General features: G+C 40.6%; 1 protein-coding gene across 2 annotated transcripts in view; it reads right to left on the bottom strand.

Moving 5' to 3' along the window:
* TRPC5 (transient receptor potential cation channel subfamily C member 5) overlaps window positions 1-24,794 on the bottom strand; it is a 265,763-nt gene that overhangs the window by 226,367 nt on the left and 14,602 nt on the right. Inside the window, exon 2 of one of the 2 annotated variants that reach the window (XM_060292268.1) lies at window positions 20,486-20,663. The exons of the other annotated variant lie outside the window; for it this stretch is intronic. The gene's annotated coding sequence lies outside the window, so the exon portion shown is untranslated. The remainder of the gene's footprint in view (window positions 1-20,485; window positions 20,664-24,794) is intronic. 2 annotated transcript variants of the gene reach the window in all.

Below are 24,794 nucleotides of genomic sequence, written 5' to 3'. Positions count from 1 at the left end.
TTACCCAAGGGTCTTACTGCCACCTGTTGTTCATGAATGTAAATTACATGAAAAGTGCCAGAAGCTGGGAGAGTCAAGGAATAGAAGATTCTCCCCTAGACCCTCTAGAGGAAGTGTAACCCTGTCAACACCTCGATTTTAGCCCAGTGATTTTGATTTCAGACTTCTGGTCTCCAGAGCTGAGAGAGAATAAATTTATGTTGTTTTAAACCACCAAGTATGTGGTAATTTGTTATAGCAGCCACAGTAAACTGAAATAGGGAGTATGAAGATTAAAAGCTCCTGGTGCATAGAAAACAACCAATGAATGTTGAACTGAATTCAAATAAAGTGACAGATGTGGAAAACACGAAGTGCTATACATCTGTAAAGGGTAGTCATCATTATTTGATTTTGGGTCCCCTAAATGTTGACCCTCAGGAATTCATATTTAGTGAGTGAAGACATTGCTCCAATGATGCTGGGTTGTTTAAAATCAATGGAGGCAGTTGAGAAAATATAGGTAGAAGGCAGTTAACTATCCAAATTATTGATGTGAACCCTGGAGTGGTGTCCTGTGTATTTAGACTCATCTGATCCATTAGGTTTGGAAAATATAGTCTGTGTGGTCTCCCAAGAGTTAATGTCCAGGATCTCTAACTGCTCTAATTTCTAGGGCAGTGGTTCTCAATTGGAGGTGATTTTTTGCACCCCACCCCCCCGGCCCCGCTCAGAGAACATTGGTAATATCACAATATATTTTCGGTTGTCACAATTTTGGTGGGGGAAGCTACTGGCATCTAGTGGCTGGGGGCCAAGGATGGCTAAACATCTTACAATGTACAGGACAGTCCTCTACAACAAATACTTATCTGGCCTAAAACTTCAAGAGTGCCGAGGTTGAGAAATCCTGCTCTGGGGGGAGAGAAAACTAGTAGCAGCCTAACTCATTCCCTCTGTTTTTTGATTTATTTCTTCTGGGTTAGAAAAGAGGAATTTTAAAACAGTTTGTTCAGGACTTCCCTGGTGGTGCAGTGGTTGGGAGTCCGCCTGCCAATGCGGGGGACACAGGTTCAAGCCCTGGTCCGGGAAGATCCCACATGCCGTGGAGCAACTAAGCCCGTGCGCCACAACTACTGAGCCTGCGCTCCAGAGCCAGCGAGCCACAACTACTGAGCCCACGTGCCACAGCTGCTAAAGCCCATGCACCTGGAGCCCGTGCTCCACAACAAGAGAAGCCACCGCAAGGAGAGGCCTGCACACCACAACGAAGAGTGGCCCCCGCTTGCCACAACTAGAGGAGGACCGTGTGTAGCAATGAAGACCCAACGCAGCCAAAAATAAATAAATAAATTTATTAAAAAAATACAGTTTGTTCAAGGCTGTGGGATTTGGTGGGATAGTGAGCCCATCAGACCCCTTCTCTGGATGGCTTTGCTTCTCTGGATGGTTTACAGTCAGAAGAAGGAGAAGTTTTGGAGCTCTTTGCAAAGCTCTTAGTGCAAGGAGCAGTTCTCCTGGGAAGAGGAGCTGAGCCAGAGCTTGGTATTTCCCTCCATACCAGGGCTTGGATCGGTAGCTTAATTCCTGACGGCCTGCAGGTGATCATCCTCTCACAGTCACCGGGGCCCCCATATATTATTTAGAATCAGAATGTTGTTTATGTTCCTAGACAAAATGGATCTGGCAGTCCTGTTGCACTGCAGTAAAAGGTTAGAGCTTACATAAGCCAGATAAAGGCAAAGTCAAGGTGACTCTAGTTTATGTATCACATTAACATAGAACTGTAAATCCTCGGGGCACACTTCAGGAATCCAAGGAAGTCATGGCTATCTGCCTAGAAAAGGGAAAAGATGCATGCAATTTAGAGAAATAACGTAGATAACGAGAACTGTGTAGAGCCTTGGCATCTCTCCCATCTGGAGTTTACCTCTGTTGTGGAGCAATCTGTAAAGGAATTGCGGCAGGACCAAGTTGGATGGGCCAACTGTGTCCACTTCTCTCTTTCTGCTTTTGGTTCCCCTATACTAACCAGAAGGTACTTATATTATCATTGCTCCATTTTTCCTGATCTTCGAGAGTTCAAAAAAAGTGCAAGCTAGGTCTTTCCTTGGCTATCCAACCCACTTTGACAATGAATTGCTCCATTAGACAATTAGCTTTGTGAGGGCAGGGACCCTTGTCTTACTTCTTTATTGAATCTTCAGTACCTAGCATGGTGTCTGGTGCATAGTAGGTAATACAAAAAATACTTGTTGGATAAATGGATGAATGAACTCTCAAGTTTTTTTTTTTTTTTTTTCCTTTCTGCAACTGAGGCCCATATTCTCTGATTTGCATCTTTGGTGGAGTGATTGGCCAGATGACCTATATCCATTCACAAATATCTGTTGAGTGTCTCCTTGAAAGTGTGTTTTAAACTTAATCATACATCAGAATCTTGTGGCGGGCTTGTTAAAACACAGATTGCTGGGCCCCAGCCCCAGAGTTTCTGATATACTTGGTCTTGGCTTGAAAATTTATATTTCTAACAAGTTCCCAGGTGATGCCAGTGTACTCTAAAGTTTCCAGAGGTGGGGGGATACTTTGAGAACCACTGCCCCTAGGTTTATGGTATGGTTATGTGTAGCCGACCCGATCTGGTCACAGCTGAGAACACAATGCTATTGGTTAGCTCTTCTGGTGGAGAGGAAACAGCATGAAGTAAAAATAAATGTTCAACCTTACAAATAATGTTTTAAATGCTAACTAAAAAATAATGAGCCCCCTGGCCCAAGCAGATTGGTAAAGAAAAAGGAGACTATTCAATATAAGCAAGAGAGTGGGTACTTCATACTTCACTTGGGGGAATCTACTTTGGCACAGCCTTCTCCTCATTGGCTATTTTCTTTCTTATCTTTCAGATCTGAGCTTAATTGCCCCTTCCTTAGAGAAGCCTTCCATGCTTGCCTAATCCCAAGAAAGATTTTTCTTTTCCTTCATAGTGTTTGATGTTATAAATCCCTATAAGTATTTATTAATGTTTTTACTGGTTTAATGCCTCCTGTCCCTACTATACTATCAATCCCTGGAAGATTGGGTCCATATCTATTTTGTTCATTGCTCTACCTCTAGCACCTAGCACTATGTCTGGCACCTAGTAGGACCTCACTTCCTCAATTAATATCTGTTGCTCAGTGCTGTTTGTAGTTGAGGAACATTGTAAACAATTTAAATGGCCAGCAATAGGTAGGTGGTTAAAAACATAAGGTACATCCAGTCAGTGGAGTGTTTAGCATCCACTAAATATATTATAGAAATTTATCTGTTGACATGTAACGATGCCAAGAAATATGGGGGATGATAAAAGCAGGTTTCAAAACAGCAATCTGGCATAATTTGGGGAAAAGAAAGATTTCTCTTTGACTCTAAGATGCCATGACTGTAAGACACATCATCTATATGATAACCCTAACCATGTTCATGAGGGAGGCACTACCACATCAACTGTGAACATCCATTGGGAGATAGGGCCAAAGTCTGGAAACATTAGCGTGTGAAATGTCTCGACCTGCTTTTGAGTCCTGGCTCTGCTGAGTAACCTTGGAAGATACACATAATCTTGCTCTTTTTCATTTGTAAAATGGAGATGGTCATACCTACCTCAGTTGTTCAGAAATGGCATGGTGCATGTGAAAGTTCTTTGCAACTGTGAACTGCTCTTCAAATGTGAATTGTTATTATTAGTGCACATTCAGCAGCCACATTTCATCTTGCTTAAATAGTGCCAGGTACCAAGGGACTGCCTTGTATTAATGTCATTCTTGAGTGCTTTTTCTGATTTGAGTTAGAAATTATGCCTTTCTTTGTATGGTGTGTAATCTATAAAAATATCGAATCAGTATGTTGTATACTAGCAAATAATATAATATTATTCATATTATAAAAAAGAATAAATACCATAGAAAGGAAAAAGAGAATAAATAAATTTAAAAAAGAAAAATAAAAAATAGAAAAAGAATAAATGCCATACAAGGAATCTTGAAAAAACAAAAAGAAATTATGCCTTTTGATGCCCCCTAATCCCTGCAAAAATCTATCTGGAAGCACCACCAACTGCAGGGGTCACCAGAGCAGGAACTGAGAGAGAGAGAGCATATGTTATGGCCTAAAAAATATTTTTAATTGTGAATATAGCATTATTGGGGACTGAAGTATAAGTGTACAAAGAGGTTGTCTGGATATATGACTTGGTTTAGCGATTCAGATCATTCCAAAAGAACTTGAGATGCTGTGGGCACAACGGTCAAATAAATTGAACAAAAGAAAAAGGAAAATGCCATATATTTTACTACTAGAGTACTCAGAAATTCACAACATATATTCGAACATTAAAGGCTATGAGAAGTCCTGCAGTAAAGGTGCCTGTTTATGTTTGTTTATTCCAGCATTTTCCAGACAAATTTGACTTTTTCCCCCTTGTAACACTTGTTAACATTCTAGATGAACACATGCTGGGCAATATTGCCTTAGGTGATTATCCCAGGAATAACTGGTCTCCCATTAATGATACGATGTAAAAGAAACAAAGTAACAATTAATGCCCTGGCTCCGACTCTCATGAGTGGCAATATTGGTTTTATGAAAGCAAAAACAAATGACTGGGTCTGAGCAAATGTATGTGTGTGAATTGAGGCAGAGGGAGAACAAGGACCGTGTGTGGGTTTGTACATATTACTGAAAAATCTCTGGAATTAGCAGGGGCATTGATAAGAACATATAGTTCAGATATTTATATTGCTACATGCAAAAACTGAGACCAGAGAGGAAAAGTCACTCGCTTGAGACCAACATATATCCCACCTGCCACCTACCACTTTAGTTTTTCCTACTATGCCATGTTGCTTTCTGATGTTCCCAGGTGGAGAAGAAAAGGGTTACAGAAGAGTGGAAGAAACATTATTTTTCCGTGTTTAACAGTACTTTGTAGGGTAAAAAAGAGTTTGTCATTTGCTATTTGAGTTTCATAGAGCCCCCATTAGGGAGCAAGACAGGGGTTACTCTGTACAAATTCCTAAGTGGGTCGAAAATCTGAATAGGTGAACTGACTTGCCTAAGAGCCCATGGTTAGTAACAGGCCTAGGACTAGGACCCAAGTGGGCTGCTTATTCTGTTTGCCACCTCAGCCCATATACCCCATATCCATTCTCTGCCCTGCGCTGTGCATTTAGAGACTAACTCCAGCAGAATATATGGCGTAGGTCCTTTGCTGGCTGGTTTCCGGTTGGATGAGCCAATGGGAGGTTGCTGCAGAATACTTCAAGGTGGGAGGAGATAGAGCTCAGGATATTCCTTCTCTGCTTCTTCTCTATTTGGTGCCATGACCCCAGCTTCTGGCAGGCAGCTCCCCCTTCAAGTTTCTAGTACTATTTCCTCCTCTTATTTCTTCACCTTTAGGGGTGACAGTGGAGTTCTGGTGTTGCTAGTCTCTGGGTACCTCATCATCCCTTTATCCACTCTCTTTATTAGAATTTCTCTGAATATCTGGGGTGAATTTTGTTTCCTGCTGAGACCCTGTCTGACACAGTGTGTCCTGTCAACTCAACATCCACTGTTTTTCCCCTGCACCTTCTGCCTCAGTAACATGGGAGCAGGGACTAGAGATATTTTCCAAAGCAATATTCATGTGCTCCAAAGATGATAGAAATAGACACAGAAACTGAACACTCAGGAGAAAGTATGCTTTTGCATTGCCCCACCTGATCTTGGAGCCAGTTTTGCCAGGGAAGCATTTTTTAAAAAATTGTGGCTAAATACATGTAACATAAAATTTACCATATTAACCTTTATAGATGTACAGTTCAGTAGTGTTAAGTACATTAACCTTGTTATGCAACCGATCTCCAGAACTCTTTTCATCTTGTAAAACCAAAACTCTATACCCATTAAACAATTCCCCATTTTCCCCTCCCCCAGCCCCTGTCAACCACCACCATTTTAGTGTCCCCATGAATTTGACCGCTCTAGGCACCTCTTATAACTGGAATCATACCATATTTGTCCTTTTGTATCTGACTCATTTCATTTAGCATAATGCCCTCAAGGTTCTTCAATGTTGTAGTATGTGTCAGAGTTTCCTTTTTTTTTTTAAGGCTGAATAATATTCCACTGTATGTATATATCACATTTTGTTTACACATTTATCTGTTGATGGACACTTGGGTTGTTTCTACCTTTTGGCTGTTATGAGTAATGTTGCTATGAACATGGATGAAAAAATATCTTTTCAATACCTTGCTTTCAATTCTTTTGGTAATATACCCAGAAGTGGACTTGCTGAGTCATATGGTAGTTCTATTTTTAATTTTTTGAGGAACCTGCATATTGTTTTCCATAGTGGCTGCAACATTTTGTATTCCCACCAACATTTCACAAGGATTCCAGTTTCTCCACATCCTTTGCAATACTTGTTATGTATGTATTTATTTATTTGATAATAGCCATCCTACTGGGTGTGAGGTGGTAACTCATGGTGGTTTTGATTAACATTTCTCTAATAATTAGTGATGTTGTGCATCTTTGCATGTGCTTGTTGGTCATTTGTTTATCTTTAGAGAAATGTCTATTCAAGTCGTTTGCCCAATTTTTTTTTTTTTTTTTTTTTTTTTTTGCGGTACGCGGGCCTCTCACTGTTGTGGCCTCTCCCGTTGCGGAGCACAGGCTCCGGACGCGCAGGCTCAGCGGCCATGGCTCACGGGCCCAGCCGCTCCGCGGCATGGGGGATCCTCCCAGACCGGGGCACGAACCCCTGTCCCCTGCATTGGCAGGCGGACTCTCAACCACTGCGCCACCAGGGAAGCCCTGCCCAATTTTTAATAGGATTGTTAGTTTATTTTTATTATTGAGTTGTAGGAGCTCTGTATTTATTCTGTATATTAATCCCTTAACAGGTATATTACTTGCAGATATTCTCTCCCATTCTGTAGGTTGCCTTTTCACTGTTGATTGCATCTTTTAGATGCATAGAAGTTTTAAATTTTGATGTAATCCAGTTTATCTCTACTTTTGTTGCTTGTGCTCTTGGTGTCATATCCAAGTAATCATTGCCAAATCCAATGTCATGAAGTTTTCGATGTTTTCTTCTAAGAGTTTTATAATTTTAACTCTTACATGTTTAGGTCTTTGATCCATTTTAAGTTAATTTTTGTATGTAGCATAAGGTAAAGTTTCAATTTCATTTTTTGCATGTTGATATTGAGTTTTCTCAGTGCCACTTGTTGAAAGACTGTCCTTTCCCCATTGAATGGTCTTGACAGCCTTGTCAGAAATCATTTGAGCATATATATGAAGGTTTATCTTTGGGCTTTCTATTCTATTCAATTGGTTTATGTCTTTCTTTATGTGCCAGCGAAACTTTTATGGAGAGCTCTAAATAATTTTTATTTTTTTAGTATGGTGCTGGCTTCCCTCACCCTTTGAGGTATGGGGTGGGGTAGCAGCAACTGAGTCAGGGGAGGAATCGGGTGGTAATACCAGGGAATGTGAAGAAAACCTGTTAGCTAATGGCAACATTAACAGTAGTGTACTCAAGCAGAAAGCAGTCTAACTGGAGAAACAAAATGGGCAACTTTGCAAAGGAGCTCACTCATGGGTACAAATCCTTTAATGGTTCAAATTCCAGAAGCTGACATTTAAATCAACTTTGGAAACTTGGTTTGCATTTTCCTGTAGAAAGAAGGCATGCATGGTGCCTTCCTTCTAAAGCCAGATCATAAAAGACAATTTAACCCAGGATATGTTTGAAATAGTGGCTATTAGTAATAAAAAATATGATAGGCTGGAATACCATTTTACTCTTTGACAGACAGTAAATGGAGATAATACTTTGTTTGGTGTATTTTGAAGGCTAGTCCTGGAGTAAAAACAAATTTGAGTTTGAGGATCAAAGAGGAGATTGGTGAAGACTTGGAGAGTCTGAATGAACCTTGCCAGACTGTGGAGCAGAGAGATAAGGGAAGGACTTTGAGGTGAGGTAAGTGTCCTTCTTTCTAGCTTGTATGACTTAGATTCTTTGAGCTTCTACTTCCTTATCTATAAAATGGTAATAGTAGTACCTGTGTTTTGGGAGATTAAATGAAATTCTGTATGCTTAGCACGTATCATAGTACTTGGTCCATAGTAGGCACTTAATAAACACTGTTCCCTTACATTTAAAGGGCTTTAGAAGTTAATGGCACCAGTTCTGATGCTGATGTATCCATAGCGCCATCCCTTGACCCCATTATTTAAAGTTATTAGAGGAATGACTAGTTAGAGCTATATGGCTGAGTGGTGGAGAGGTTTTTTTTCTGGTATAACAGATCAAGAGCTGGCCTAGAGAGGAGATATAGGAAGGGGGTGGAAGATAGTGTATGTGTGTATGAAAGAATTTCCTGGTGAGACTACGTGGAGGAAAATGGGGAGTACTTTAAGTGCACACTTTCCCTGAGGTTGGAGAAAGGATATGGCAGGTGAGGGGACATAGCACCAGGTATGTGTCTTTCCATATATGAGAGTGCTTAATGTACTTAATAAAACTGTTTTTAAGTAACCCATTAGCTCACATGTACTGAATTAGCTCACATGTATCTAACTTATAATGTATCTAATTGTTGTACTAGTTACAATTTTACCCAAATCTTAATAAAGCAGACCTGGCCTGGCTGCCATTTGGTAGTACTCTATGAGTAAACGGTTTAGGTGGATACATGCACTTAAAAAGTATTGCAAGTTCCACATTCTTCAAATTTGATTTTTGTTTTCATTCACTGGAATGCTGAGCTGATCTAAAATAGGTGAGGTTTGACTGTGGTACAAAGAGATTACAGCTGGAGGTGATGCGGGACTATAAGGTAAGCAGGGTGGGGAAGAAGAATATGGGGAATACCTCCTGGAGGCTATGTGTTTTGAGCTGGGCCTTGAAGAGAGTGATGGGGGATGAATCATCAAGGGATTGGAATGTCGTGTTAAAAAATGCTAATGGGAGATGTGTGGGTTGGCTCAATAAAATATCTTAGCACACCAAGATGAGATGGGTGAGGTGAGGGTGCTAGAGGCTGGACTAAGGCACATGGATTTAACTCAGAAGGCCATAGGGTACCACTATGCAATATTGCAATAGGGAGTGACAGGATGTGGGTAAAAATACCATATAACCATGGTCATGGCCATGGTTTACTTTGGTGATTCTCAAACCTAGCTTGAGAAATACAGATGCCCAGGTGGCATCCCCAAAAATTCTGATTCAAGGGATAGGTCTGAGAAAGGTGGGCATAGGGAGTCAATGGTGACATGTGAGACGGACGAGGTTCATGGCCAGAACTAGGGATCAAAGTCCAGAAACCTGCTTGTGTCCAAAGTCTATGAACATAACCACCACTCGTGTTGACAGTTCTCATATTGTTGCCTCTTCCTGGGATACCTTTTCTCTCCATCTCCTTGAAAATTCTGCCCATTATTCAAGGCCCAACTCAGCTGTACCTTTCCCTGAGAAGCCCTCCCTGGTCCATGTCTCCCTCCCAACTGCTGTGACCTCTCCTGTGATTAGTATGAGACAGGATATGAAGAGACCATAGGACTAGATTTCAGAAGGGAATTGGAGGAACTCAGCCAATCACAGGACATGATAATAAGGGAAGGATCTGAAGGGCAGAATGGAAGTTACAGAACAAGAAGAGGTTGATGATATCATCCTCATTCCTTCATTTATTCTTCACATTCTTGAAATGTATTGGAGCTTGTGTGTGTCTGCTTATGTGGAATTACAGATTATGTTTTCTAGTTTTAATCAACCTAAAACAAAAAGAGCAAATAGTTTAAAATTTGTCCTGCAAATAAACCAGGGATTAAGGAGAAACATACTGTACACACAAGAGAACAATAAGAAAATGGCAGAACTAAAGCCATTCTGCTCCTAGAAGGTTCTATTCCTAGAATAAGCTTGTTGTCAGTCATATCACCAAATCAAAACAGCAACAATCTAATTAATAAACTGATAAGAAGTGGGCCAAAAAAATTTGCCAAAAGTCTTTGTGAAGTATCTTTTTTTGGGTTATGACAGCCATTAATACCAAGAATTGAAATAATTGAACTTAGAATTGGAACTTCAGATAGCTAGAGAATGAAGAATCAAACTAAGATTTAACAAAGTTTATTAAATCACTTGCTCTCTGTAAAGGCATGATTTTACTACTTTTTTTGGGGGGGAGAGCAAAAAGATTTTGGAGTATATTTATACATTATTTTAAAACATGGTCAAGTTCATCTTTTTTTGGTACACTTTCAGATTTCTTTTTTGTGTTGTTTTATAAGATACAAAATGTAGTAGTACAGTAGCACATTTAATTATAAATATAACTTGAAAACCATTGCATTAAGCAACTACATAGTTTCAGTGAGGAGCATGGGGAAAGGTTACTACCCATTGAAAGGGCTTTTTCTGCCCAGAGACACAGAAGAGGCAACTACCAAACTGAGTCTATTTTAGGATTGGGAGAGGGTTCAAGAATATTGGGGTAGAGCAGGGAGTGGTAGTAATACCTGAGAGAGGTGGGAGCCATGGAGATGGGGCTGATGCTAATCCATATTGTGTCTTTGTATAAATTTTAGAAAAAGGTACACCTTCCTCCAAGCAGACGCAGCCCATACCAGGGTTCATGGCCCCCACTGGTGGGCACTCTCGTGCAATGCATAACCTGCACAACTGTATACAGTGGCCCTGCATGAGAATACTTAATAAGTGGCAGATTCACTTAAAAAGCCTCCCCAAGTGATCCTTTTATTTTTATTTTATTTTTTACTGACATATAGCTGATTTACAATGTTGTCTTACTTTCTGGTATACAGCAAAGTGATTCAGTTTTATATATATATATATATATATATATATACACACACACATATATATTCTTTTTCATTATAGTTTATTACAGGATATTGAATATAGTCCCTTGTGCTATACAGTAGGACTTTGTTGTTTATTTGTTTTACATTGTAATTTGTATCTGCTAATTCCAAACTCCTAATTTATCCTGCCCCCACCTTTCTTCTTTGGTAACCAAAAGTTTGTTTTCTGTGAGTCTGTTTCTGTTCTGTAAATAAGTTCATTTGTATCATTTTTTAAATTCCATATATAAGCGATATCATATGATATTTGTCTTTGGCTTACTTCACTTAGTTTGATAATCTCTAGGTCCACCCATGTTGCTGCAAATGGCACTATTCTTTTTAATGGCTGAGTAATATTCCATCGTGTATATGTACCACATCGTCTTTATCCATTCATCCGTTGCTGGGCATTTAGGTTGCTTCCATGTCTTGGTGATTGTAAATAGTGCTGCTGTGAACATTGTGGTGCATATATCTTTTCAAATTAGGGTTTTCTCTGGCTATATGCCCAGGAGTCTTTCCAAATGATTCTGATGACCAGCCGAAGTTATGAACTACTAGCTTACATAATACTATGTTTACTTATTTATTGTATAAACTTTGTAGAATTCTTAAGAGAAATGCATTTTAAAAACTGGTCTATAATTCTGACATCTCACTAAACTTGCCTTGCCACCAATGCGTTTGATTTAGGGAATGTTTATAACCAATGATCTGGCTGTGTGACCCTGGTTTAATCACTTTCCTTCTCTGAGCCTCAGTTTCTTCAGTTATAAAATGAAAGAGTTGAACTAGATGATCTAGAAGGTCCTTTCCAGCCATAGCACCGTATGTTCAATGCATTTTGCTGCTTATCGATGCATGAAAATTCTCTGACAGGCAGCCTGTGTAGCTACATTTTACTGGCTGGCTTTGGCTCATTTTCCTGAGGGTTGAAGGCATATGTTCACTTTAACTCTGTTTTTAGAGAGGGGCCATTTTTACCATTAACTGCACTGTCTTCCTCTTGCAAGCGTCTAGCAGGCATCTCTAAAGTAGGGTTGCAGTACAGGCAGCATTTACAGCCAACCAGAACGGCAAGTACAATTGTTTGATTATCCTTCATATAACTATACGCTTAATTGAATACCATATTTACTCCTATATCTTGTAAATTATTCAAAAACTTTTCTTTCCTGCCTGCTCCAGTAGAAAGCTGTGAAGCCGAAGGTCTAGCTTCAACAATTTGGAAGCTTGATCAGAGCAGCTAAAGATCTGTGAAAAGTGGTTTTTGAGCTTTTTCGCTTTCAGTCACAAAGTGTCATCAGATCTCCTTTAGATGCTCTGCCCAAACTCTCAGAAGAGTTTCTGCTTCAGCTGACAAGCAATAAACCCTAATTGGAAGGCAAAAATATAGTGGGAGAAATAGTGCTTTCTTCTCAAAACTGGGGGAGGGGAGGGAAGTGTGGGCAGATAGGCAAACAAGCAAAGGAAGTTTGGTCTTCCCAACAGTGGCATCTAATACTTATAACCAATTAACTAGTTGTGTGATCTTGGAAAAATGACTTCCACGCTCTAAGCCCCAGTTTCCTTAGTTGTAAAATAAGTTCATTTGAGCTCAAGGAGCTCAAGAAATGTACAGAGCACAATCAGAGGAATTTTTTCACTTATTTTATTATTATTCCTGGAGACAGAAACATGACCCTCTCTTCAGGTAATTCAGGCTTCATATGGTTCAAGCTTTTCCCTGAACTACCAAACCTAGTCACCTTATTTTAAAAACAGAAATATATGCTAAGATTTACATAGCTTATATTGGTTTCATATTCCTATGTGCCTAACCACTTTGCCAGAAATTCAATTCTCTTCAGCAACAATTAACACCTACTTCTAGTCCATAACTAACCTGTCCATAATTGAGATGCCCCCCACAAATAGCTAATCAGTCTTTCAAGGTGTATTCAGGGAGCTAGTGATTGGTTAGACCAGAGGCTTTAAAGCAAGTTTAGTGGACAACTGAATCAGTTGGGGAGCTTATTAAAATTGAAATTCCCGGGCCCCACTACCACAGATTCAGCTCCAGTGGGTTTGGGTAGCACTTAGGAATCTAATATTTTAACATGCACTCCAGATGACTTCACTACAAGTGATCAGTGGTCCAAAATTGGAGAAACACTTCACTTGAAAGATGGTAATGGAGAGAGGCTATCACCTAATGGTAGTCCCTGCTTTCCATTTCTCTGGCCCCTGGACTATCTTGTTTCTGCCCCTCATGCAGTGTCTTTGTGAGAGAAGCAGGGACGGTGATAGCAAATTCTGTTTTCTTTAGGTTCAAAGAGGTGATGTGACTTCTCCAGAGGCCGCAGCCAGTGGAGAAGGAACAGTACTGGAGTTTCCTCTCCCAGCTTGGAGCTGATCTCCTAGGCCAGACTTCTTAGAGCAATCTTACCCTAAGATTGCTTCTTATGTTCTTCAGCATAAGAACAGGCCAGGATGGAAAGCAAGCCAATGCAATAACGTTAGTCCTTTTACCTACTAGCTGGCCTGGGTAATTCCATTGACCAGTTAGGTTTGATGGGGAACAAAATGGAACCATTGATAAATAACACATTGCCCTCAGATGCTGGCTGCAGCTTTCACTGCTAAAGGATGATCTCTACTGTCCTCTGGCAGCTGGCGTGAGCAGATGAACTGGGGGCAGGAGCCTTTGATTCCACAGTTTTGGTCTCGTGGAGTTAAGGCAGCATGGAAAGGATGACTCTTAGTCTTGGGCACTAAGAGAACCTAAGGCATATGTTGGATACCATACCCATATACCAAGATGTAGGTAAAAAGAAGCATCAACTGATCTTGAATAAAAGTTGTGCTACCAAAAAATGCTTGAAAAATCTATGATATCATCCCACCGCCTCATTTTACAGATGAGTCAACTAAGATCTAGAGAGCAGACATGACTTGTTTAAGATCTCTTCAAACTTTTAAATATTCAGCATTGATTTCAATTGTTACTCTTAAAATAGCTTTTAAGAGGAAAGTGTATTAATAATAGCTAATCTATTTGAGTATTCACTGCATATTCTATGTGCTTCATATTTAATCCCGACAGCAAAACTGTAGGGTGTAGATAGTGTTATTACCATCCTCATTTTATAGATGAAGGAACTAGGCACAGGGAAATTAAGCACATTGCCCAAGGCCTCACAGATAGCCTTAGAGTTGTGATTAGAATGCTGAGAGTCTGACTCCAGAAACTATGAGCTTAACCAGTACACATCCTGCCTCTCAAACACAAGCGGTAGGATTACCAAAATAATCTTCATCAAACTCTCCCCATCCTGTCAATTCCCGGCTCAAAACCCACATTGGATTCTGCTTGCAACAATACTGAATCCTGACTAGCTTCACTGCTGTTTGAGGAATTCCAACCATGTTGAAATGAGAACCTCAACTCACCAACCACAGCTTGCATTACTACTCATGGACTCCATCATCTCTCAAACCCATTTTGTTTTCCTGGGTGGTTTTTTTTTAAAATTTTTATTGGAGTAGAGTTGATTTACAATGTTGTGTTAGTTTCAGGTGTACAGCAAAGTGAATCAGTCATACATATATCAATACATATATCCACTCTTTTTCAGATTCTTTTCCCGTACAGGTTATTACAGAGTATTGAGTAGAGTTCCCTGTGCTATACAGTAGGTCCCTATTAGTTATCCATTTTATATATAGTAGTGTGTATATGCCAATCCCAATCTTCCAATTCATCCCTCCCCCCTCCCCAGCTGGTTTTTTTTAGCATTACTAAAATGTGTTTGGTACTATTCTATGCACAACACCTGGAATGACCTCTGGCCTCTAAGAAACGTTACATCTAAAGCATCTCTGCAGCTGCCCTGGGCAGCACAGCTTCTCGTTGCATACTATTATTTTAGTCGCTACGGCCTCTGCCACATGATGCAGTTCCATTTCTAGGACTGTTCAAATTAGTGATGTAAAACCCATTTAAAGACTGTGGTTCAGGGTATTCACCCAGTGGACAAGGTACCTATCTGGACTTCCTGAATTATCTCATGCTGTAGTTTAAAGGATGGAAGGCTAAGAAGGTGAGAAAAGAGAGCCCCACGACCACGCCAGTGATTTATTTTGCTAACTCTAAAGCTCCATGCCCATCCCTACCATCAGAAACTCAGGCTAAAGTGACTGTTTCTTGGAGTTTTCACCTGTGTTGATCTCAGAACAGGGCCAAGCTAGGGCAGTAGCTCCATACTGTCCAAAATGCCAGAGTAGCTCTCCAGAAAATAGCTAGAGACAACGTTGATGGTGAATGAAAGAAATTTTATGGAGATGTTTCAGTTAAAGGAGAACCATGCAAAACTTTTGTCCCGGAGGATAGAATAAGGAGAGTGGTATTAAGGTGTGAAAATTAACTTTTACTGAACCTCATTAAGAATCTGATCCTTAGGGACTTCCCTGGTGGTCCAGTAGTAAAGAATCCGCCTTACAATGCAGGGGACATGGGTTCAGTCTCTGGTCAGGGAACTAAGATCCCACATGCTGCAGGGCCGCATGCCACAAATACTGAGCTTGCGCACCTCAACTAGAGAGCCCGTGTGCCACAAACTACAGAGCCCACACAATCTGGAACCCGAGTGCCACAACTAGAGAAGAGAAAACCCACACGCCACAACTGGAGAGAAGCCCATGCACCACAATGAAGAACCCTTGTGCCACAACGAAAGATCCCACATGCCTCAAGGAAGATCCCGTGCGCCGCAACTAAGACTCGACACAGCCAAAAATAAAATAAATAAATAATAAATCTATACTGGGAAAACTGGACAGCTACATGTAAAAGAATCAAATTAGAACACTCCCTAACACCATACACAAAAATAAACTCAAAACGGATTCGAGACCTAAATGTAACACTGGACACTATAAAACTCTTAGAGGAAAACATAGGAAGGACACTGTTTGACATAAATCACAGCAAGATCTTTTTTGATCCACCTCCTAGAGTAATGAAAATAAAACCAAAAATAAACAAATGGGCCCTAATGAAACTTCAAAGCTTTTGCACAGCAAAGGAAACCATAAACAAGACCAAAAGACAACCCTCAGAATGGGAGAAAATATTTGCAAACGAATCAACGGACAAAGGATTCATCTCCAAAATATATAAACAGCTCATGCAGCTCAATATTAAAAAAACAACCCAATCCAAAAATGGGCAGAAGACCTAAATAGACATTTCTCCAAAGAAGACATACAGATGGCCAAGAAGCACATGAAAAGCTGCTCAACATCACTAATTATTAGAGAAATGCAAATCAAAACTACAATGAGGTATCACCTCACACCAGTTAGAATGGGCATCAGAAAATCTACAAACAACAAATGCTGGAGAGGGTGGGAATGTAAGTTGATACAGCCACTGTGGAGAACAGTATGGAGGTTCCTTAAAAAACTAAAAATAGAATTACCATATGACCCAGCAATCCCACTACTGGGCATATACCCAGAGAAAACCATAATCCAAAAAGACACATGCACCCCCAATGTTCATTGCAGCACTATTTACAATAGCCAGGTCATGGAAGCAACCTAAATGCCCATCGACAGATGAATGGATAAAGAAGATGTGGCACATATATACAATGGAATATTACTCAGCCATAAAAAGGAACGAAACTGAGTCATTTGTTGAGACGTGGATGGATCTAGAGACTGTCATACAGAGTGAAGTAAGCCAGAAAGAGAAAAACAAATATATTAACGCATATATGTGGAACCTAGAAAAATGGTACAGATGAATCGGTTTGCAGGGCAGAAATTGAGACACAGATGTAGAGAACAAACGTATAGACACCAAGGGGGGAAAGCAGTGGGGGGGTGGGGATGGTGGTGTGATGAATTGGTTGATTGGGATTGACATGTATACACTGATGTGTATACAATTGATGACTAATAAGAACCTGCTGTATAAAAAAAACCCTGACATCTATGTTGATAAAAGAAAACAAATGTCAAATAAAGAAAGGGCAACCTGACTTTTCCATGAACCTATTACAAACTGTACCGTGTGAGACGTACAAATCAAATTGCTCCTGATACTATGTTTCTTCTCCTTTTGGCTTCTTAGTGTTGTGACAGTACCAGGGAGATAGAGACTAGTTTGACTTTCAGAATCCTATGCAATTTTACTGGCCTCATGTTATTTATATAGATGTTGCTATCACAGAAGTAGGTGATATCTAATTAAACCTTAAAGCAAAGTGGAAGAAAAAGAAAAGAAAAATAATAAATCTAAAAAATAAATAAATAAAAAGTAAGTGACCATAAAATTAAAAAAAAAAAAGTATCTGATCCTTAAAGAGTTCTGGTTGATTTGCAACATTAAGTACAGCATGACCAAATACTCTACTTGAAAGCCATTGAGGACTCATCAAGCCCATCCCACTTCCCTTCTAGTCCTAACTAGGGGCAGGAAATGAGGTACCCAAAAGTTGAGTCCCAACCTTAGAAACCTATGTTTAGCCAGCGTGTAGTTTTACAAAGTTTTGAATTTAAGTCCTTTGGTTGAGCACATCCTTTCCCGATCACCACAATTCTCACCACTCCCAATTGTCCTGTATCCACCCATTCTACACACTTAACGTTATCTGCCTCTGGCCCCTGAAGACATTTAAATTTACAACCCCTGCCAAACTACTTCAGAGTGATGAAATTATATACTGTATAGGGAGGGGCATCCACCCAGAGCCATATACAACCATTCAGAATTTGAAGCAAGAGGGAATAAAAGATATTACTTTTACAAATTCAGGCAAGATTGTGAATAATACTCGTAATATGTCTTTTGAAGGATTTAAGATCTAACATTTTCCAATGTTGATACACTGAGGGTGTTCCTATCAGTGTAATATATTTAGCAGAATCAATTACTTGGACATTAATATATTTGAAATATAGAACCTTATCTGAGGCCCTGTGTCAAAGACATTGGTGCTTTCTGATTCCTGTGTTTAGATGAATTGATCACCCTAGTTTAGCTCAGTGGTTCTCCACTGGGGGTGCCCATAAACATATTAGAACTTCCCAGGGGAAGTTCCCACAGTAAATTATGCTGTGCAATGAGATGTGTTGCTGATTGGAGGATGTTGTTTGTATGAATGGTAGAGGGGTAAAAAAAAATGGTTGTGAATCAGTGACAAAGCCTATTTTGAAAGGCTTCACAAGAAAGAGTTAGTTTGTTAGCTGCAATTTGCTTTCTCTCTAAGTTCATGCCTCTGTAGTTCCCCTGTGAAGTGGAGAAGGTGAAAACCTGTCTTTCTTGGTTTTCTTACTTTGTGGACTCAGATGAAGATGCTTGATGACTTAATCTTGGTTTTCCCTGGACTCTCCAGCAATGGACCATTTCCCAGACCTTAATGTTCTATTTCCTCTTTAGAAACCTCCTTCCATTAGTGAGGAAAACATTTGTTGGGTTAACTCCATCCTGATTTGTGTCTGATTCAGCTTGTAAGCCATCAAAGCTGCTCTACAACTGTTTATTAATTAAGCACCCACAGGGTTTCTTGGACTGTACTGAGTAAGGCAGAGCGGTTCAGGAAGCAGGCTCCGGAGTCTCTGGCATTTGGTTTCAGGTTAGGACTGTAGTCCCACACTCACCAATTTAATCTGAGTCTTCCAAGGAGGCCAGGGAGGAGTAACATTTACTAAGGCAGCTAATAAATGGCTCTCTCTCTTTCCCTCTCTCTCTCTCTCTCTCTCTCTCTCGCACACATACCCACACTCTAGTGTTCAAAACCTGAGTGTGTGTGTCTGTGTGTGTGTGTGCACGTGTGTGCATATATGGGCTCTAGTGGTGGTTAGGACCCCAACAGGGATGAAATAACAGGAGAGGGAGGGAAAGACAGAGTAAAGGAAAAAGTCCAGAAGCAGGTTCTTCTTGTGCCAGCCCATCTCCGTGTTTTTTCTCTGCACTAATCCACGGTCTGTAAGGAAGCCGAAAACTAACTCCTAACTGGAAGTTACTGAGAGTTTTGAATTAGTTCTTCTGACTAAAACCAGGAACAGTTTATCCCAATGATATAATGGTTTGATTTTCCTTTGTAAGTTACAGTCATCTTTCTCTTTCTCCTATATATCTTTCTCCTAAATGTTTTTTATAGGCGTTCTTTATATCTCCAGGCCATTCCATTTAATCAGCAAGATCTATTTGCCTTCTAGACTTGGAATTCAATTGTATTGTGGCTGAGATAACCAACTTGTTTTACTTTTGCCCTGCTTCATTTAGACTGCTTCGATGCTGCCTGACAGAATTTCCCTCCCAGAGCAATAAGATTTCTGATTGTAAATACGCTGTTATAAAAATAATTGAAAGAAATGTTTATTGCCTTCCTATCCTATACAAGGCAATGTGTTATTTGCAGGGTGTGGAGTGAGGGTTGGATAGAAAGAAATACAGAACTGAGTCCCTGCTCTCAAGGAGTTTAATCTACTTGGGAAGAGAAAAAAATGTATAGACAGAAAACCATGGCTAATACTAATGTAAGGGAATTATTCAGACTCAGGGAAGGGAGCAATCATCAAAGACTACAAAGGCTAGCAAAGGCTTTAAAATGTCTGGTACATACTAGACATGCAATATATTGGGTTGGCCAACCCAATATATTTGTTGGATGAGGTAGAATTTGAGCTAGATCTCGAAGGATGGGTAATATTTAGAGAGGTAGTTTAGAGCAGGAACTATATATTTTTTAAATTTTATTTTTTTATACAGCAGGTTCTTATTAGTTATCCATTTTATACATATTAGTGTATACATGTCAATACCAATCTCCCAACATATTCTTGATTGAATACATGGTACAGGCAAATGTGGGGGAAGCATAGGTTGTGCCGGGGGAAACTGCAAGTAGCTGTTTTAGAGTGAAGGGTTTATGGAGGAGATAACACTGAAAATGTGGTTAGGGCCAACTAAGGAAAGGCCTAGGAGGCCTGGGAGAGGAGTTTGAGCTTTATCCTGTACACAGTGAGGAAGCACTGGAGGTTTTGAGCAAAGGATAATGTCGAGGGAGGATGAATCTGGTGACAGTGTGCAGGATGGAGAGACTGGAGGCAGTTGGACCAGCCAGGAGTCTACCGTGTGGTCTGGACAGGAAGTGATAAGGGCTGTAACTAGGCTAATAGCAGTGGGAAAATGCAGTAAGATACGCAGCAACACCACGTAGAAGATAAATAAACTGGGCTTATTGACTCGATTTCACCATGTGGGGCAAAGGAAAGGTGGAAGGTAAGATGACCCAGGCTTTTAGTCCATGAGACTGAAGAACGGTGGTGGCATCACCGGAAATGTTTTCTCTGCTTAGAAGTTGTTTACTGATGTCTTAGGCTAGTTTGCAAAAGGACAAGTCTCAGGCTGTTTAAGTCCATTTCATTTTGTTGTATTGTGGGAATCTGGGGCTTGAGGAGACCTAGAGATTCTAGACTGGCATGTTTGAACTCTGGACTGTAGGCAGGGCCAACCAAAATTATGACATTAATTTCACTGTGTCCTGATTCACCTTTCTTGCTATTTCATTCAGATCGCAAGTCTGTTGGCTTTATCCAGGCTTACCTTTTATGGGCTGAAGAACTCTTATTCATTGGCATGTCTTCCTCCTTCCTCACCTGTGCAGTACTGTCTCTGCTTGATATTAGCACGTCTTCATGCTCATTTTTGGCTTTTGAGAACTATAGACATCTCAGGGATTGATGCTTGCTCCTTTTTTAAAATGCACCTGAAGGCAGCAGCCCTAGAAAATTAATGACGCCTTAATTTTTATTTTATTAATTTAAATAAAGGAGCCCTTCTGCCTGTAGAGCAGGCACAGAGGCACAGGGAGATTGGTTTTTTTTTTTCCCTTTCCTTACAGGGGCTTGGGTTCAGTAGTGTATGCCTGAATGAATTCCTTGTAGCAAAAGAGATACTGGAGGAAGATATATGAAAGATTAAAAGAATAATGTCAGGTAGTGTAAAAAATATACTTAGCATTTTAAGTGCTTACTTATGCCAAAGCCATTTATAAAAATTTAGTTTGTTGACAAGCCAACATACTCCCCACCCTACCCCAAATATACAAACACTTCAAAACAACAAAGTTCCACGGTCACTTCTTTCATATATAGGAAAGTAAATGGAGGCGGAGTAAAAATATCACTTTTGATTGGAACAATGATAGATTGTAAAGTACAGTCCAAGGATCTGGGTGCTTGAAATTATGATCTATTTCACCTACAATGCAATGTATTTTAAAAGGCATTTTCATACTCTTTAGCTCATTTCATTCTCAAAGCTTTCTGGTGAAATAGATCAGCTAAATACCATTATTTCCCAGGCAACAGAGAGGATAAATTACTCAAAGTCACCAAGCAATTTACCATCAACGCCCTTTTTCTTTTTTTTTAAATTTTCCACAGAAGAGAAAAGGCTATTGCCAGGCTTTGCTCTGGGCCTCTAGTCAATGAGTCATCAGGGGCAGGGGACAACTGGAAGAAAGATGAAGCCCCTTCTGTAATGGAGAGTCCATGGAGCACTATGGGCTTCCACTATGGCAGCCCACACATCTCAGACAGCTAGCTTTGGAAATGGGAAGGAAGTGCCCAGGGTCTCTGGCTCAATGCCCTCAGAATGGGAGCCAACCCTCTGCTTTGTCCATATCAGTGATTGATTTTCCTTAATCATCTAGAAATGTTGTATGGGAATAATCCTCCTACTGAAAAGTTTAGATAATGGGGTCATAGAAAAGCAAGCCGTATCTTTTCATCTGAAGACCTAGAGAGTTCCCTTTCAACATAGGATGGATCAAGTTATGGTCCGGGTCATTTTAAAAAAGATCAGTCACACTCACACACATAGTTTCTATGACTGAATTGTATAGCCACGAATAGCAAATCTAATCTCTTTCTACCTTCCTGCTGAACTTATGTGTCCAACTGCCTACTGGGCATCACCACTGGTATGTAATCCCTTTACACATACCTCAAATGTAACAGATCTAATACCAAATTCATCACCACTCCCATCTTAATCTACCACACATATTTTATATTAGTCTTTGGCAACACCATCTATGCAGTTTCCCAGGCCAGGAAAGTGGGAGTCATCCTTGAATCCCCCTTTTCCATCACTCTCCCACATCCCATCACCAAGTGCTGTCAATACAGCCTCGAAAACGTTTCTCACCTCCATTCCCTTCTCTCTATTCCTATAGCTGTTGTCTGAGTTTGAGACATTGCCATCACTCTATTGGACTCTTGTAACCTCCTATTGTGTGATCTCCCTGACTTCATGCTCTTCTCTGTCATTCACTCAGTGATTATGAGGTTTCCAGAACACAAATCTGATCATATCTTTCCCATACTTAAGAGTTTGCTGATTTTCCTCTGGCTATAGGATCAAGTTTGAATTGATCAGTAGGCCCCTACCTAGCTATCCAGAGGTATCTTTCTGCTACTCCCACTCACATATCCTAGACTCCAGCCACACCAGACTACTTGTCCCCAGCACATTGCTAACTTCCCTCATGCTTTTTCTTTGCCTGGGATGCTGCCACCTGACACCTGTTCTCTGCTCGTGAATACCTACTTCTCCTTCAAGTTGCAGCTCAAATGTTACCTCCCCTCTCAGTAGCTCTCCCTGACTTCGCCAGGCAGAACGAAACAGTCCTGCTTCTGTGCTTTCCTGGTCCCAGAGTTGTCTGTAATTCTGTCCATACATTGAAAATAGCTGCTGTCTCAAGGTATTGCAGTTATTTGTTTTTCCACAAATAAAACAAGCTTGGGGGTAAGGAGGTGGGTCTTATCTACTTCTCCCCCAACCTAAACATTTGCATAGTATTTGGCATTTAGTTGGTTTTCAGAGAATACTTATTGAATCTGTAATTCATGAATAACTTCATTTAATCATTGAGCCCCTATGTTAGGCCCTAGGAATTTGGCAGTGACCCAGCAACGCCTGGCCTGGCCCTTATGGAACCCACCATCAATGCTTAGACTGGTAGAGGATGCCCACAAACAACTATAGAATTCCAGCAAAACATAGCAGGTGTACAGTTTGAATTTCAGCTGTCAGGAAGCATAACACAGAGGTTAAGAGCATGGTCTCTTCTCTGGAATTGGGCTAGCCTGGGTTCAAATCCTGATTTTTTTTAAAACATCTTTATTGGAGTATAATTGCTTTACAGTGGTGTGTTAGTTTCTGCTTTATAACAAAGTGAATCAGTTAGACATATACATATATCCCCATATCTCTTCCCTCTTGCGTCTCGTCTCCCTCCCTCCTGGAGTATAATTGCTTTACAATGGTGTGTTAGTTTCTGCTTTATAACAAAGTGAATCAGGTATGCATATACATATAGCCCCATATCTCCTCCCTCTTGCGTCTCCCTCCCACCCTCCCTATCCCACCCCTCTAGGTGGTCACAAAGCACCGAGCTGATCTCCCTGTGCTATGCGGCTGCTTCCCACTAGCTATCTACCTTACATCTGGTAGTGTATATATGTCCATGCCACTCTCTCACTTCGTCCCAGCTTACCCTTCCCCCTCCCTGTGTCCTCAAGTCCATTCTGTACATCTGCATCTTTATTCCTGTCCTGCCCCTAGGTTCTTCATAACCATTTTTTTTTAAGATTCCATATATAAGTGTTAGCATATGGTATTTGTTTTTCTCCTTCTGACTTACTTCACTCTGTATGACAGACTCTAGGTCCATCCACCTCACTACAAATAACTCAATTTCGTTTCTTTTTATGGCTGAGTAATATTGCATTGTATATATGTGCCACATCTTCTTTATCCATTCATCTGTCGATGGACACTTAGGTTGCTTCCATGTCCTGGCTATCGTAAACAGAGCTGCAGTGAACATTGTGGTACATGACTCTTTTTGAATTATGGTTTTCTCAGGGTATATCCCAGTAGTGGGATTGCTGGGTCATATGGTAGTTCTATTTGTAGTGTTTTAAGGAACCTCCATACTGTTTTCCATAGTGGCTGTATCAATTTACATTCCCACCAACAGTGCAAGAGGGTTCCCTTTTCTCCACACCCTCGCCAGCATTTGTTGTTTGTAGATTTTTTGATGATGGCCATTCTGACCGGTGTGAGATGATATCTCATTGTAGTTTTGTCAAATCCTGAGTTTACCATATACTAGCTGTGTTGCTTTAGGCAATTTATCTAATATCCTGCTTTCCTCATCTGTAAAATGGAAAGTATCATAGTCTTTACATTACAGGGCTGTTATGAAGATTATATGAGTTAATATTTGTATAATAGTATCTGGCATAAAGCAAGTGTTTAATAAAATAAATTAAACAAATTCTAGTGGAGAGTACAAAGAACTTTAAATTGCTTGGCTTGAGGGCCAATGTGGCCGGCTTGTTCCCTCTTTACCAACTGTGATTTCACCTCTGTACAATGACTGTCGCCATTCCTGTCACTTTAGGTGCAGGGCTTATTTGGGAAAAGAAAAGAGGAAGGTATGGTGGGAATGCCCGTGCAGGGTGGAATGCACAGCCCAGCATCCTGCCACTCTCTCTACTTCCCTATCTCACACACTGGGAAGCTCAGCCTTGCTTGGGGCCAGTCACCTCTCTGGGGCTGGGGCTGAGTCATGGGGTCCTGACAAGAGGGCCTTAGGTACCTCTCTGTCCTATCACCAGTCTCATCTCTTTTCCATCTCTTACTGGAGGTAGCTCATCCCTGCCTGCTGTCCTCACAGAGAAGACTGTGGCGCCCCTTGGGGCTTTGCAGCAGACATTTTTGCAGGGTTCTCAGCCTCTGGCCAAACGGAGTCCTTGGCCCCAGCTATTCCTTCCGCTGTCACCTCTCTTCCTCTGACTGTCACCCTTGTGGGGCCTTTGATCCCAGTAGTGTCAGGGAT

Source organism: Globicephala melas, chromosome X (assembly GCF_963455315.2).
Source record: "Globicephala melas chromosome X, mGloMel1.2, whole genome shotgun sequence".
Classification (NCBI taxonomy): domain Eukaryota; kingdom Metazoa; phylum Chordata; class Mammalia; order Artiodactyla; family Delphinidae; genus Globicephala; species Globicephala melas.
This window is presented reverse-complemented; position numbering and strand designations above follow the sequence as displayed.